Source organism: Medicago sativa, chromosome 1 (genome assembly GCF_051527215.1).
Source record: "Medicago sativa cultivar Bolivia chromosome 1, Bolivia_mono, whole genome shotgun sequence".
Classification (NCBI taxonomy): Eukaryota; Viridiplantae; Streptophyta; class Magnoliopsida; order Fabales; family Fabaceae; genus Medicago; species Medicago sativa.
In genome coordinates, this window is record NC_140749.1 from 72,918,720 (window position 1) to 72,934,572 (window position 15,853).

General features: G+C 35.2%; 1 pseudogene across 1 annotated transcript; it reads right to left on the minus strand.

The window, feature by feature from the left end:
- Positions 1–68: 68 nt before the first annotated feature.
- Positions 69–4,853, minus strand: LOC146957172 (acyl carrier protein 1, chloroplastic-like; annotated as a pseudogene). Its single transcript, XR_015030054.1, has 4 exons — positions 4,807–4,853; positions 1,297–1,363; positions 492–609; positions 69–359 (listed from the first exon to the last, which is right to left on the minus strand). The product of XR_015030054.1 is annotated as an acyl carrier protein 1, chloroplastic-like (transcript).
- Between the last annotated feature and the right edge of the window lie 11,000 nt (positions 4,854–15,853).

Below are 15,853 nucleotides of genomic sequence, written 5' to 3' on the forward strand. Positions count from 1 at the left end.
ATTTAATGACATTCGTTTTATATAAAAAATATGATTTTATCATTGTTGTTTATCTTTATGTTTTCAAGATCAATTTAGAAATACAAATTTCATATCGAGTCAAATATATGATCGATCTATTCAATTGAAATATGCAAATAAGATTGTAGCAGAATATGGGACCCGACCACCCCAATAATAAAAATGATACGCGGATAATAACTATGCATGTCTGTCTACCAGCACATTTTACACCGTCTACGTAAGATATCCTCGATAAGATCTGCAGCATCTTGAACTGTTGAGATGCTCTGTGCACTATCGTCTTCAAGTTCAACACTGATACCAAATTCCTCCTCGAGCTCCATCAGAATCTCAACCTGATTGCATGTAAATGGAATTCACAACAAACAAAACAATGCCATGCCTACTAATTTATACTCGAACTTAGTAATTGAATCCGACTAGCATTATACACAAGCAATTGCAATGTCTGGTAAGATTTTACTTACCGTGTCAACTCCAAGCATTGCAAATCTTGAATTGCAAGTAACAATAGAGTAATCTGGTAAACCCAGTTGCTTGCTTCTTTACTATCTTGCACACTTTTTACACCGTCTATGGTTTAGCCTGCACAAGCACAAGGCATTCAGCATAAGCATTAAGATGGAAGACATACTCCCCAAAACACACAGAAGGAAATATAGTTAGACTAGCATAAAATATTGATCTATAAGGTATCCTAAAAAATCATGAAACACGGGGTTCAAGAATTCAGAACATTCTCTAATGAAAAATATGTTACACACAGGCTCTATATGCTAGTAGAATATAAAGCATGTATACCACTTGATCTTGTAATTTTATTTTCCACAGATATGCCAATTCATCTCTCCCATAAAAAAATCTCTTAACTGAGCATTGTCACAACTTCCAAATGTACACTTAACGAAGTGCAGTTGGTATAAGAAAATAATATCAAATACAGTTTTAGTACTTGTTTGGATTGACTTATTTGAGCAATTGAGCTTATATATTGGCATATAAGCACTTGTGAGTTGTGACACTGCTTGAAAGAACTAGTGAAATGTTTGTATGCTTTTTTTGAGTTTATTTCCATAAGCTCTCCATGACAACTAATGAAAACAACTTACAGATATTACGAAAAACAGTTTGACTTTATTTTATCCTGTGTAAGAAATAGCTTATTCATAACCACTTATATGATAAGTGTCTGCTATAAGCTGCAAAACTAGCTGTTTATCCAAACAGGCAAAAGGAAAAAATCGTAAAGACACTTATAGTGTAGAGACATACCTTGCATGAAACTGTAAGGCGAATTGCGCGTGGCTGTGAGCCAAAAGACATATTCATTCTCCCATAGCTCGAAATTTAGGAAGAACTCTTGCCAGCAGTTGAAGTTACAGCCTGTTTAACATATGCATTCAAATGAACATCATTAGAAAATTAATATGAACTATTTAAAATCAAGTAAAGCGAGTTAAGATGATCACAAAATGCAATGTTTGAATTCATTGTTCTATAATAATAAAGCAAGTGCTATAGTCACAAAAGCATTTGTTTATATCAAACTTTTCTAAAAAATGATAAAACAACACAAAGATACCAGTGTGTGATTGAGAGAGAGAATAGAGTGTGATGTATTGGTGGCCGTGGAGGTTGTGTGAAAAGAAAAATGAAGAGAGAATGAAAAAGAATGATAACAGAGGATTGAGAAGGTGGCGGAGAATATGACATTTTAGGATACGATACGTTTAGTGCATTTGGCCATTGGTATTTATACCTGGCTCTACTATATTCTATATGTAAGAAGTCCGAATACGTGTTACGCGTGCAATGCAATATAGTTATACGAATACGCGAAATTTTTAAAATTCAGGATACGATACAACTAAAATATGTTAACGCGATTTCTAATAATCTTCGTCGAAGAATCTGTGAGAAACATAAAGTGCTCTCTCTCTCTCTCTCTCTCTCTCTCTCTCTCTCTCTCTCTCTCTCTCTCTCTCTCTCTCTCTCTCTCTCTCTCTCTCTCTCTCTCTCTCTCTCTCTCTCTCTCTCTCTCTCTCTCTCTCTCTCTCTCTCTCTCTCTCTCTCTCATAACATGAATTTTTTTCATGTATGTCATAAATCATCGAACCCCTAACCACATACTTAACGGATCCAAATTCCTTAATCCATTGTTGGTGGGCCGAATTTTATTTTTTTAAAAAATAAATATAAAAAGGGATTATGTTTTCTTTTTATGGGCTTATCTGATAGGTTGTAGATTGGTCTGATTTTATAATTAATACATTTTTTTATTAAGGTAAGTTTTTTTTTTTTTTTTGGCTTTCGCATTAAAGGTGGGCGACTAACCCGGTTCGTGCGTAGAGGCATGCGCACTGGCCAAACGTTGTTCCCCCTAGAAATCGAACCCGGTATTCCCCGGATACGTCCTTGGAAGGAGCTCCTTGCCACTGGAGCCCAAAGAACTTGGTAATAATGAAAAAATAAAATTTTGATTTACCCTAATTAGTAATTAGTAATAATGTCTTTTATTTTTAAAGGATGGATGATAGATTAGTAATTATTAGTAATAACGTAAATATATTATTTCCTTAAATACTAAACCTAATTTGTGGCTATAAGTAAAGGTTCATGCTCAAACAACCAGTAAAGAGAGGTGGCAAGAAAGAAAAGAAGACGAAAAAAAGTTTTGAGAAATAGGTACGTCATATTCTCTAAATTTTTATGTGGTCTTTGCTTTTTTAACTTGATTTAATTTTTTTTTTTTGTTACGATGTTGCTTTTCATCTTTATGTAACTGATCTTTGTTATGATGTAGTTATGTTTTTTTGGGATGTGGTTGTTTTTTGTTTCGACATTGCTCTTTTTTTTACGATTCGACATTGCTCTTTTGTTCCTAATCCATGCTATTTTCATATCCATTTGGATTGATCTAATGACGTCGATTTAAAACTTTTAAGTGCATTTTTTTTTTTCAAAATCTCAACTTTGGTCCTTACTGGTTAGGTTGGATACCTAGTTAAAAAAACACATTATTGTTTCCAGTGAGTTTAGTGTAAATTTTCATCAAAAAAAAGGTGGTATATTTTTGACAGAATCAAAATAACCAAATTTTTTTTTTTAGGAGTAATAATCAAAAACTTCAAATCACAACAAACTCTGGATTATCAAGACTTATTCACCTAACAATTGGAGTGTTAAAAAAACGCAAAATTAATTGTTTTTTCAGTATTGTTTAAAAAAGAAAAATCTGAACCTATATAAAAAAAGAATCTGAACCTATATAAAATTTATATATAAATAGAGGATATTTGTTTTCTATACGGGCTGATTTGAAAAGAGAAAAGTTGAATTAGATTGAAGATTGATTTGATTTTTTTTATAACAAAGACATATTAATCTTTGGTTTGATACAAGTTTTAAAAAGGAAAAATTAAACTTTGATTTACCTCAATTAGTAATAATGTAAATTATTATTTCCTTAATTATTGAATCTAAGGGCTATAATCCTCTAAAAAAAACTAATGGCTATAAGCACAGAAGTTTAGACTTTCAGAATTAGCAAAGAGAGGAGGAAAGAAAGAATAGAAGACGAGAACAGTTTGAGGAATCGGTAAATCGTTTTCTCTCAATTTTTATGTCATGAAGTTGCTTTCTACCTTGATGTACTAGTAATTGTTTTTTTTTTTGTCATGTTGTAATTTTTTTTTCTTCTGAGGTTTCTCTTAGGCTTTGTTTGGGAGTTTGGAGGGGAAGGGAGGGGAGGACTTTGGGGGGTTGGAAATATATAGAAAAATGGACAAAAAATTCACATTTTTTGAAAGAACAGTTTTTTAGAGAATGATAAACTAATACTTATGATTAATATACTTTTAATTTTAAGAATATAATAACAACATAGATTGGATTTGAAAAATTCATATAGACCCTCCATAACCCCCCAAAACCCTCCCCCAATACAATTTTTGAGTTCCCCCAAATGAGGGGGATTTATTATTATGAGTAAAAAATTAACTTCCAAAGCCCTCTCCTCCCAATGTCTTCTATTTCTTCCACTTGCTCCTTCCTTTTTTCCAAAACTCTCCCCTCCCCTCCCCTCTTAACTCCCAAACAAAGCCTTACTGTTTCTAGTCCTTACCAGGTTCAATGAGTACTTCTTTCGTTAGATTAAATTTTAGGGTTAGGGTGACTCACTAAAAAGAAAAGACTTTGGGTTCAAAGAGTAAGTAGTGATGCTGGAATATGATCCTCTTAATTCAAGGCAGACAAATAATCGTTTTTGTCACTGAATGTGTAACAAGTAGTCACAATAGTTTTTCAATATATTGAAATTCTGAAATAGTTTTTGACTATGCACGTCTCTGTTAGCCAACATAATATCTAACGATTAAAATGCTTTGTTAATTATTAGTCCTCAATATACTTAATTAATGTTGTATTTGTCTCTATATGCACTTACTTATTGTCATATCAATTCCTATAAGAAAATTGAAGAACTATTTTATCGTTAGAGATTGTTTTGATTAATAAAGTGCACAATCAGCGACTATTTTAGAATTTTGATTCATTGAGCGACTATTATGGCTATTCGTTGCACATAGGTCTTTTTACAAGTATAATATAGTATAAATCTACAACAACAACAACAAAAATCTGGAAAAAAAAAAACTTAACAAAAATAAATAAATCAAAATACGAGAAGGAGTGGTGCTTTTTCTTCTTATATGATTGTCACAGAAAACTAAGTTACATGGACGCCGCCTTAGGTCCCTTTTTTTCCTTCGGGGAATCACTAACTGGCTTCGCGTTTCCCCATTTACGTTGTCGTCACCACGGGTCTCCATTTCCCGTGACCGTGCAATTAGGCATGGCAATGGGGTGGGGTGGGGACGGATTTTACCTTCCCCGTCCCCATACCCGATTTGAATATACTTACCCGTTACCCTACCCATACCCAACGGGGATAAGAAATTGAATCCCATCCCCCTCCCCGACGGGTTCGGGTATCCCCGCCACATCCCCGTCCCCGTGTTGAATAATTTTTTTTAATAAAAAATAGAAGTTTTTATTCATCCCCAAGAGCAACGTTGTAGTACATTATCCAATAATATGCTCACTTTAACATTTGTTAGACGGATTGATTTAGTTGATCCTTTAAATATCAATGGTAGTTTTTATCAAAATGACAATTATCAAACAAAATAACATGACATATCATCATAAGGTAATTTTTTACATTTAGGACGGGTTTGGGTATAGGTTCGGGGTGGGTACCTATATACCCATTACCCGTCCCATACCCGTGTTTTGAAATCGGGTAAAACCCATACCCATACCCAAACCCAGTCAAAACGGGGAAAACCCGTCAAATTGGGTTTGGTTCGGGCGGGTAACCACGGGTATGAGTTTTGTTGCCATGCCTACGTGCAATCGTCGTCATGAACCCCTATGATCTAGGTCAGGGAAGGAGATCAGACTGGGGTTGACCCATAAGCCCACATCCGCAAAATAAAAAACTAAACTATGGGCTAAAATCATTCTCAAATCAAATCTCTTCATTATGCCATCGTTTTGGACCAACTTCTAAAACCTCTGTAAATATCTTGTTGATATATTTTGATTGGATGCATGTGAATTTTTTTTTTACATCAATGCATAGAAATTAAAATTGGCCGCGAGATTAATAAAGTAGAGATAGATAGTAGATTTGCAATCATGTAGATTACAAGTGCGACCAACATGTCAATATAGAAATAGATAGCAGATTAAAAGTGCTACCAACGGATCAAAAACACTAGATTGTAACAATAGAGACAAAAAAAATCAGCTTTATTTTGTGTACAATGGAAGCAATGAAGTTTGAACAAATCCTAGTAGCTTTGATGGATTGTTAATTTAAACCAAATTAAATCTTAATCACATACAAATTTGTCTATGATCATTTCCTTGTGGGGTCCAAATTTACTTACGTCTGTTCAAGTTCAAATCTCAATTATGATAAACTTTGTTCAAATATAAATTAGAATTAGCAAGGCTTATTATTTGTCATGTATTGTTTCTACGTTTGATTTTGAATGAAAGCAATATAATGTTTTTAATGCTCTTTACACCCTTGTTTTAGTGTATCTCTTGATCTCAACAAGACGAAGAAAAGCATCAATGATCAACTTCAAGGCTTATTTGATTAATCTTACTGCGGTGGGTGCATTTGTGGCACCACTTCTTTATTATTTTCATAATCTTTATGTCGATATGACTTATTGGATTTATTGGATTTATGGAAAGGAGAATTCATTGCAAAGGAAACTTACAATCTCTCTTACACTTGCTACACCCATTGTTCTGATCATATTCAAGTTCAAAGCAGTTTCGCAGTTTATAGAAAAAATTGTGGAGCTTTTTGCTTCATATAACAAGCCATCACCATATTCAAGAACAAATATATGGTTACAATATCTGATGGTTGTGCGTCTTATACCAGTGAAGATGATTTTGCTCATTTTGATATATCTTACTTTAATATTCTACCAGTGCAAGATTCGAGAGATGCTATTATATGCATAAAGGCCCTTTACTTTGACCATCTTTTAATTTTTAGTTTGGGAAGGGGTAGGTTGAATTCTTAATCATTTTCATTTTCTTGGTTATCTTGTATTTTTGTTGGAACTATTTTTATATTTATCTTAATGTAAGCATGCTCTCGAATCATTCAGGTTCCTTTTTATTGAAGCCGTGACAAATTTTGCCTCTTTCCATGTCAATAGTCTAATTACGAAGATTGTATTGATAGTCCTAACATATGGATCAAGAATGCAGAACCTTCTCTGATGAAAAATATGTTAAGCAAGGCCCTATAATATGCTAGTGATGTTAGATTAATTATTTAATTAATCAATTATGGATTGATTGACAATAATCAATTATTATAAGTTAATATTATATTATAAATTATGGTCTATTTTGTTAAGTACTAATTAGTTGATGAATATGTGTGATTGGGTTATTCTTTCTAAATGGACCGTGATGGGGTTGGACCATTTAGCTAAGCCCAATGAGAGGTTCATGTCTTCAGCGATTTAGCTATTTAAACGTCATCACATTAAACAAGACGGCTAAGCATTCTGAACAACACTGTGAAAACCTAAAGCTAGACAGAATGAGGGTAGTTATCCCTCTCATGGTTGTCGGCGTTGTCGGCGGTTATCCTTCATCAACCTAATTCAAAGGTACGCAATTTTTTCTTCCTTTATTATAATTGATGATATGCTATAATTTGTATCTAGTTATCCATGGCTAAGTCACAATTTTTTATCAATTGGTATCATAGCCAAATAGATACAGTTATGGCTATCATTCTTGTTAATCGTATGAATATATTGTTGTTTGTATGATTCATGAGAGTCGCAATCGTGTATTGTATAATTTTCAACGTAATCTCTTTATGCCATATGTTTGTTTCTATCCAATGAATATGTTTGCAATACAGTTGATACTCTTAACATCGAATGAACTCTATTCTTATTAGATCAATTTGATAATAAATAGTTAATTGCTGATACAGTCTTTTGCTGAAACTTATATCCTATGACCTGCATATGAGAACTCATAGTCTTATTTTTCCGGATTCGCCAAACCCCAATAGTCTCCCAATGGTCCTATTTCTCTCGTTGGATTAATCATTCTCAAAATTTATTGAGGGTTTCTCTTATTTGATATCAACCGATCAAAAGGCCATGAGAATCATGTTGATGCGTTTCCAGATTCATGAGAATCTCAATTTTCTTGAATCGGGTTTCCACTAAGGTTGCATCAACCCGTTTTTTCTTTTTTTTTCCCGGGCGAAGAACATAATATTTAAGAAGAAGAAGGAAAAAAAAAACTATGCTAGAAATCCACGTGTGTGTATTAGGCGTGTGAGAGAGTTACCTGAAATTCCAAATTTTATTTTCTTTAAATGCCAAATAATTATTATTTACTTACTATTCTTATAATTTTGGCACATTATTTTGGAATTTTTGACACATGTAGATATTTCCTTAATTATTGAATCTAAGGGCTATAATCCTCTAAAAAAAACTAATGGCTATAAGCACAGAAGTTTAGACTTTCAGAATTAGCAAAGAGAGGAGGAAAGAAAGAATAGAAGACGAGAACAGTTTGAGGAATCGGTAAATCGTTTTCTCTCAATTTTTATGTCATGAAGTTGCTTTCTACCTTGATGTACTAGTAATTGTTTTTTTTTTTTGTCATGTTGTAATTTTTTTTTCTTCTGAGGTTTCTCTTAGGCTTTGTTTGAGAGTTTGGAGGGGAAGGGAGGGGAGGGCTTTGGGGGGTTGGAAATATATAGAAAAATGGGCAAAAAATTCACATTTTTTGAAAGAACAGTTTTTTAGAGAATGATAAACTAATACTTATGATTAATATACTTTTAATTTTAAGAATATAATAACAACATAGATTGGATTTGAAAAATTCATATAAACCCTCCATAACCCCCCAAAACCCTCCCCCAATACAATTTTTGAATTCCCCCAAATGAGGGGGATTTTTTATTATGAGTAAAAAATTAACCTCCAAAGCCCTCTCCTCCCAATGTCTTCTATTTCTTCCACTTGCTCCTTCCTTTTTTCCAAAACTCTCCCCTCCCCTCCCCTCTTAACTCCCAAACAAAGCCTTACTGTTTCTAGTCCTTACCAGGTTCAATGAGTACTTCTTTCGTTAGATTAAATTTTAGGGTTAGGGTGACTCACTAAAAAGAAAAGACTTTGGGTTCAAAGAGTAAGTAGTGATGCTGGAATATGATCCTCTTAATTCAAGGCAGACAAATAATCGTTTTTGTCACTGAATGTGTAACAAGTAGTCACAATAGTTTTTCAATATATTGAAATTCTGAAATAGTTTTTGACTATGCACGTCTCTGTTAGCCAACATAATATCTAACGATTAAAATGCTTTGTTAATTATTAGTCCTCAATATACTTAATTAATGTTGTATTTGTCTCTATATGCACTTACTTAATGTCATATCAATTCCTAGGGGTGTTCGCGGTGCGGTTTGGATCGGTTTTGAGGCAAAATGTCAACCGATCCAAAATAAAAATCACATGCGGTTCGGTTCGGTTTGGATGAGTATTCTAAAAAAATCCGAACCGAACCGATCCAAATATATGCGGTTTAATTTGGATCGTTTTTTGGATGTCCAAAATGCAAAATATATTTTTTTATTTACTCTTTTTTGAAGAATATAATTTTTTTATTAATATTAATATTACACAAACACGGTAAAATAATAGGTTTGATGCAAAATATATTAAAAAAAATAAAATTATAGTATGAAAATTATCGATTATTTTTGAAACATATGAAGTAATAATAATATAGATTAAATTAGTGCAATGTATAAGATTAAAATTTAACAAACAACATAATAATGCAATCTATAATACTAATAAAAGAATAAATAAGTATTAATATTTATTTTTGCGGTTCGGTTCGGTTTGGTTCGGTTTTGAAAAAGTGATCCGAAATCCGATCCGATCTTAGCGGTTTTTACAAAACAACATCCAAACGCATCCAAATATATTCGGTTTTTTGCGGTTTTCGGTTTTTTTGGATCGGTTTGCGGTTTTATTTTGGATCGGTTTGGATTTGAACACCCCTATCAATTCCTATAAGAAAATTGAAGAACTATTTTATCGTTAGAGATTGTTTTGATTAATAAAGTGCACAATCAGCGACTATTTTAGAATTTTGATTCATTGAGCGACTATTATGGCTATTCGTTGCACATAGGTCTTTTTACAAGTATAATATAGTATAAATCTACAACAACAACGACAAAAATCTGGAAAAAAAAAACTTAACAAAAATAAATAAATCAAAATCAAAATACGAGAAGGAGTGGTGCTTTTTCTTCTTATATGATTGTCACAGAAAACTAAGTTACATGGACGCCGCCTTAGGTCCCTTTTTTTCCTTCGGGGAATCACTAACTGGCTTCGCGTTTCCCCATTTACGTTGTCGTCACCACGGGTCTCCATTTCCCGTGACCGTGCAATTAGGCATGGCAATGGGGTGGGGTGGGGACGGATTTTACCTTCCCCGTCCCCATACCCGATTTGAATATACTTACCCGTTACCCTACCCATACCCAACGGGGATAAGAAATTGAATCCCATCCCCCTCCCCGACGGGTTCGGGTATCCCCGCCACATCCCCGTCCCCGCGTTGAATAATTTTTTTTAATAAAAAATAGAAGTTTTTATTCATCCCCAAGAGCAACGTTGTAGTACATTATCCAATAATATGCTCACTTTAACATTTGTTAGACGGATTGATTTAGTTGATCCTTTAAATATCAATGGTAGTTTTTATCAAAATGACAATTATCAAACAAAATAACATGACATATCATCATAAGGTAATTTTTTACATTTAGGACGGGTTTGGGTATAGGTTCGGGGTGGGTACCTATATACCCATTACCCGTCCCATACCCGTGTTTTGAAATCGGGTAAAACCCATACCCATACCCAAACCCAGTCAAAACGGGGAAAACCCGTCAAATTGGGTTTGGTTCGGGCGGGTAACCACGGGTATGAGTTTTGTTGCCATGCCTACGTGCAATCGTCGTCATGAACCCCTATGATCTAGGTCAGGGAAGGAGATCAGACTGGGGTTGACCCATAAGCCCACATCCGCAAAATAAAAAACTAAACTATGGGCTAAAATCATTCTCAAATCAAATCTCTTCATTATGCCATCGTTTTGGACCAACTTCTAAAACCTCTGTAAATATCTTGTTGATATATTTTGATTGGATGCATGTGAATTTTTTTTTTACATCAATGCATAGAAATTAAAATTGGCCGCGAGATTAATAAAGGAAATTTGCTGTTGACACATACCATATGGCTGGGACACACATGTAAATGACCTTTTTGCCCCCTCGGCAGTTAACTGCCTAGGAATTTGAAATCCGGCTGCAGTTAACTGCCGAGGAATTCCTCGGTAGTTAACTGCCGAGGATTATGTTTCTTCAGATGAAACAGGAAACCTGCTCCCCCTACACACTATTTTCTCATCACCTTCATACCACTCCAATCCACCCCAAAATCTAAAATTTTTTCATCAAATCTTGCTCCAAAATGATTCAAGCATCAAGCATAGGATGATTCAACACACTTTTGACGTAAAAAAACAGGTATTGTGCATTTTATTCGGTTTATTTTTTGGTATTTTTTGGATATGTCAGGGTAGTTTTACAACGTCAGCTACGTAACACTGTCATGGGGAATATCGGCAGTTTACTGCCGAGGAAATCCTCGGTACCTTACTGCCGAGGAAAACCTCGGTAGTTAACTACCGAGGAACTCTTGGGAAAAATTTTCAGGACGAAAAAATGGCAGCTACTGCCATTTTTTCAATTTTTTTTTTTTGTTTTTTTTGTTTTGGTTCATTATGACATTGATGTTTATGCATTAGTAAGTTGTTAATTTATATTTTTGTGTTGTTTAATTATAGTAATGACCGAGAACGCGGAAGATGTTTCGGGAGAGACAAAACGTAATTTTGTCCAAATTTCCGGAGATGTCAAACCGCCTAAGGTTGAAGTCAAACCAAACATTGATGGAGCTTCCGTCCATGTTGAAGCTTCTAAATATGTTAGCCCCGGTGTCGTCCCACTTCAAGCCCACGAAGTTGACACGGCTAGGTTTTTTTCTGACGACATTAAGTTTCAAGATAGAGAAGAATTGCTTGGGTGGGTACGTTGTCAAGCAAACAAGGCGGGATTTACAATTGTTACACAAAGATCAAGCTTGATCCATCCAATATTGCGCCTAGTGTGTGAAAGGAGTGGAGCTCACAAAGTGCCTAAAAAAAAACCGAAGCATGCGACAACGGGCTCAAGAAAATGCGGGTGCTTGTTCATGATTAGTGGATATCAAAGTACGCAAACAAAGGAATGGGGATTGAACATTCTTAATGGAGTTCACAACCATGCGATGGAGCCGGCTTTAGAAGGACACATTCTTGCCGGTAGATTAAAGGAGGATGACAAGAAGATTGTACATGACTTGACCAAGAGCAAGGTGCTTCCAAGAAATATTTTGATACACTTGAAGAACAAAAGACCACATTGCATGACAAATGTGAAGCAAGTGTACAATGAACGTCAAAAAATATGGAAGGCAAATAGAGGTGACAAGAAGCCGTTGCAATATCTAATCTCGAAGTTGGAGGAGCACAACTATACTTATTACTCAAGAACACATGGTGAAAGTAATACAATCGAAGATATCTTTTGGGCTCATCCAACATCCGTTAAGTTGTTTAACAATTTTCCAACGGTTTTGGTTATGGACTCCACCTACAAAACCAACTTGTATAAGATGCCAATGTTTGAGGTAGTTGGGGTAACTTCGACCGATTTGACATATTCGGTTGGGTTTGGATTCTTGATGCATGAGAAAGAGGAAAACTTTGTTTGGGTTTTAAAAATGTTGCGTAAACTTCTTACTTCAAAGATGAATATGCCTAAGGTGATTGTTACCGACAGAGATGGGTCTTTGATGAAAGCGGTTGGAATTGTTTTCCCGGAAAGTTATGGTATGAATTGTTACTTTCATGTGCAAGCAAATGTTAAACAAAGGTGTGTCTTAGATTGTAAATATCCTATGGGAAAAAAGGATGGGAAAGAGGTGAGTAATCGCGATGTTGTCAAGAAGATCATGAGGGCATGGAAAGATATGGTTGAATCGTCCACTCAAGAGTTATATGCAAATGCATTAGTGGAGTTCCAAGATGCTTGTAGTGATTTCCCACCTTTCCTAGCCTATGCCATGACCACCTTGAATGAAGTGAAGGAGAAAATAGTGAGGGTATGGACAGACCGTGTGTTGCATCTTGGTTGTAGATCCACCAATAGGGTAGAATCGGCTCATGCTTTGGTGAAGAAATATTTAGACAATAGTGTGGGTGATTTGGGTACTTGTTGGGAGAAAATACATAACATGTTGTTGCTTCAACACACTGCGATACAAACAGCCTTTGGTCAAAGCGTTACCATGTTGGAACATAGATTCAAAGATGTCACTTTGTACTCCGGCTTAGGTGGTCATGTGTCTAGATATGCTTTGGACAACATTGCTATGGAAGAGTCACGTTGTAGGGAAACGTTGTGCATGAACAAGGAAATTTGTGGTTGTGTTCAAAGGACATCTTATGGCTTACCATGTGCATGCGAAATTGCAACTAAACTCCTTGAAGAAAAGCCAATTTTATTGGATGAGATACACCACCATTGGCAAAGGTTACGCATGGGAGAAGAAAGTAATGAACTTGGTTTTTCGGTGGATGATGAGTTGAAGGGTATTGTAGAACGTCTCAAGAAACTCCCTTTCCAAATGAAGCTTGAAGTCAAGGAGGCTTTGCGGCAATTGGCATTTCCTGAAACCACCATGATGTCTCCACCACCACAAAAAGCAACAACCAAGGGAGCCAAGAAAAAAGTGGACATTGCGAGGTCTAAAGGAAGAATTACATCCACTAGCCGGATCCCTTCTTCTTGGGAGGTTGTTGATTCCCAAAATCCGGATAGTCAACCGTCACCATCACCAACAACATCATCATATAAAAGGAAAAAAGGTGCTCGTCTTGGTAAAGCACCAATTTCCCCACTTCCACCACCTTCTCGATATCCAAAGCCTAAGGCTATCCCGGTTATGAGGCCTATTGATTATATGCCACGCTTCATGCTTCCATTTATTGAAAAAGTGGTGGATGTTATTGGCGATGGACATTGTGGATTCCGGGCTATAGCCGAGTTCATGGGCTTAACCGAACAAAATCATCTCATGATTCGTACACATCTTATTCAAGAATTGAAAGATCATAGAGATGATTATGTTGAAGTATTTGCGGGTGAGGATCGTTATAACTACATTTTAAATGGCTTACATCCTCCCGCAAATACAAAAAGTTGTGCACATCTTGTTGATAAGTGGTTGACTTTTCCGGACATGGGGCACATTGTTGCCAATTATTACAAAAGGTGTGTGGTTGTGTTGACAAATCTTGAAGTTGGTAACTCAGAATCTTTTTTCCCACTAAGAGGGCCACCACCGCCGGGCAAGCAAAAAACTCCCATCATGTGTCTTGGGGTAATTCCTAATCACTTTGTGCTTATTTACTTGAGGAATGGTTGTCCACTACCTCCATCATCTACGGAGTGGCACAATCACAAGAAACAAGATGCGGTGACTTGGGAAGATGAGTATTTGGATCAACATGAGTTGTTCCGAAAGCTCATGGCTATTGAAAGTGGAAACAAACCGCCAAAACCACAAAAGGAATCAAACAAAGCGGCGCCTATTTTGTTGGACACTCCCGAAAAACCAAAGCAACAATTTGAAGTTATTGCGGAAGATGAGGAAGATTTTATGTCACTTGATCTTCTCCAATCACTTGGCAATTAACAAGGGATTTTTTTGTCGGTGTTAGTCCTTTTTTTTGGTAGAAATTACACCGACGTATATTTTGGGGTCAAAATTGTAATGCCAATTTTTTGTGGCCAATATATAAGTAACATTATGTAATTTATATTGATATATATGATAACATGACTTTTATTGACTTGAAACTAGTGCAATACTTATTTATAGCTTATTAATGTTTGCACATTTGATTTATTCGTTATTACATTCCATTTAATTTTGTTCTAATCTATGATTATTTTGTTAAAGCTTTTGTCAAGTGAAACATGTCAGAGGTTGCAAGAATTGAAGGGCGTGTTAGGTATTGCGCGTTTAAAAAGACGGTTAAGGTTATGATAACACCGACGGACTCTATTGATGATTTGAAGACACAACTTAACACTTATTTTGAGCATCTTGGTGAAAATCAATATACACGTCACTTGTCTGCTCTAATGCCAATGATAGACCTAGGAGAAGATAGAGATGAATTCACATGGAAAACGGCAAGCTATATGCCTTGGCTTATTAAAGACGATAGCGACGTCGGATTTATGTTTAGGAATATGGTGGAAAATAATGTATTATATATATATGTTCGTTCCATATGCAATTGTAATGAATGTAAGTAGGGATTTAATTTAATGATGTGTAATGATGTGTAATGACTTGTAATGTGTTGTTTGATTATGGACACTATGTTCCGTTTTGATGAATTTCAAACTTTTGTGTGGTTTGAACCAAATGTCGGTTTGATTTAATTATGGACATATGTAAAAGATATTGTATTTTTCTTGTTTATGACCGAGTTTCATTGTTGTATAATTTGAATTGCATATGGAAATGCTCTGGTAAAATTACAGGTAAAAACTGGCCGAAAAATGGCTTGGAAATGCTTAGCATTAATGCAGAACCTGCTGTCTGCATAAATGCTTTCCTCGGCAGTTAACTACCGAGGAATTCCTCGGCAGTTAACTGCAGCCGGATTTCAAATTCCTCGGCAGTTAACTGCCGAGGGGGCAAAAGCGTATTTTACATGTGTGTCCCAGCCTTCTCTAATGTGTGAACAGCAATTTTCTTAATAAAGTAGAGATAGATAGTAGATTTGCAATCATGTAGATTACAAGTGCGACCAACATGTCAATATAGAAATAGATAGCAGATTAAAAGTGCTACCAACGGATCAAAAACACTAGATTGTAACAATAGAGACAAAAAAAATCAGCTTTATTTTGTGTACAATGGAAGCAATGAAGTTTGAACAAATCCTAGTAGCTTTGATGGATTGTTAATTTAAACCAAATTAAATCTTAATCACATACAAATTTGTCTATGATCATTTCCTTGTGGGGTCCAAATTTACTTACGTC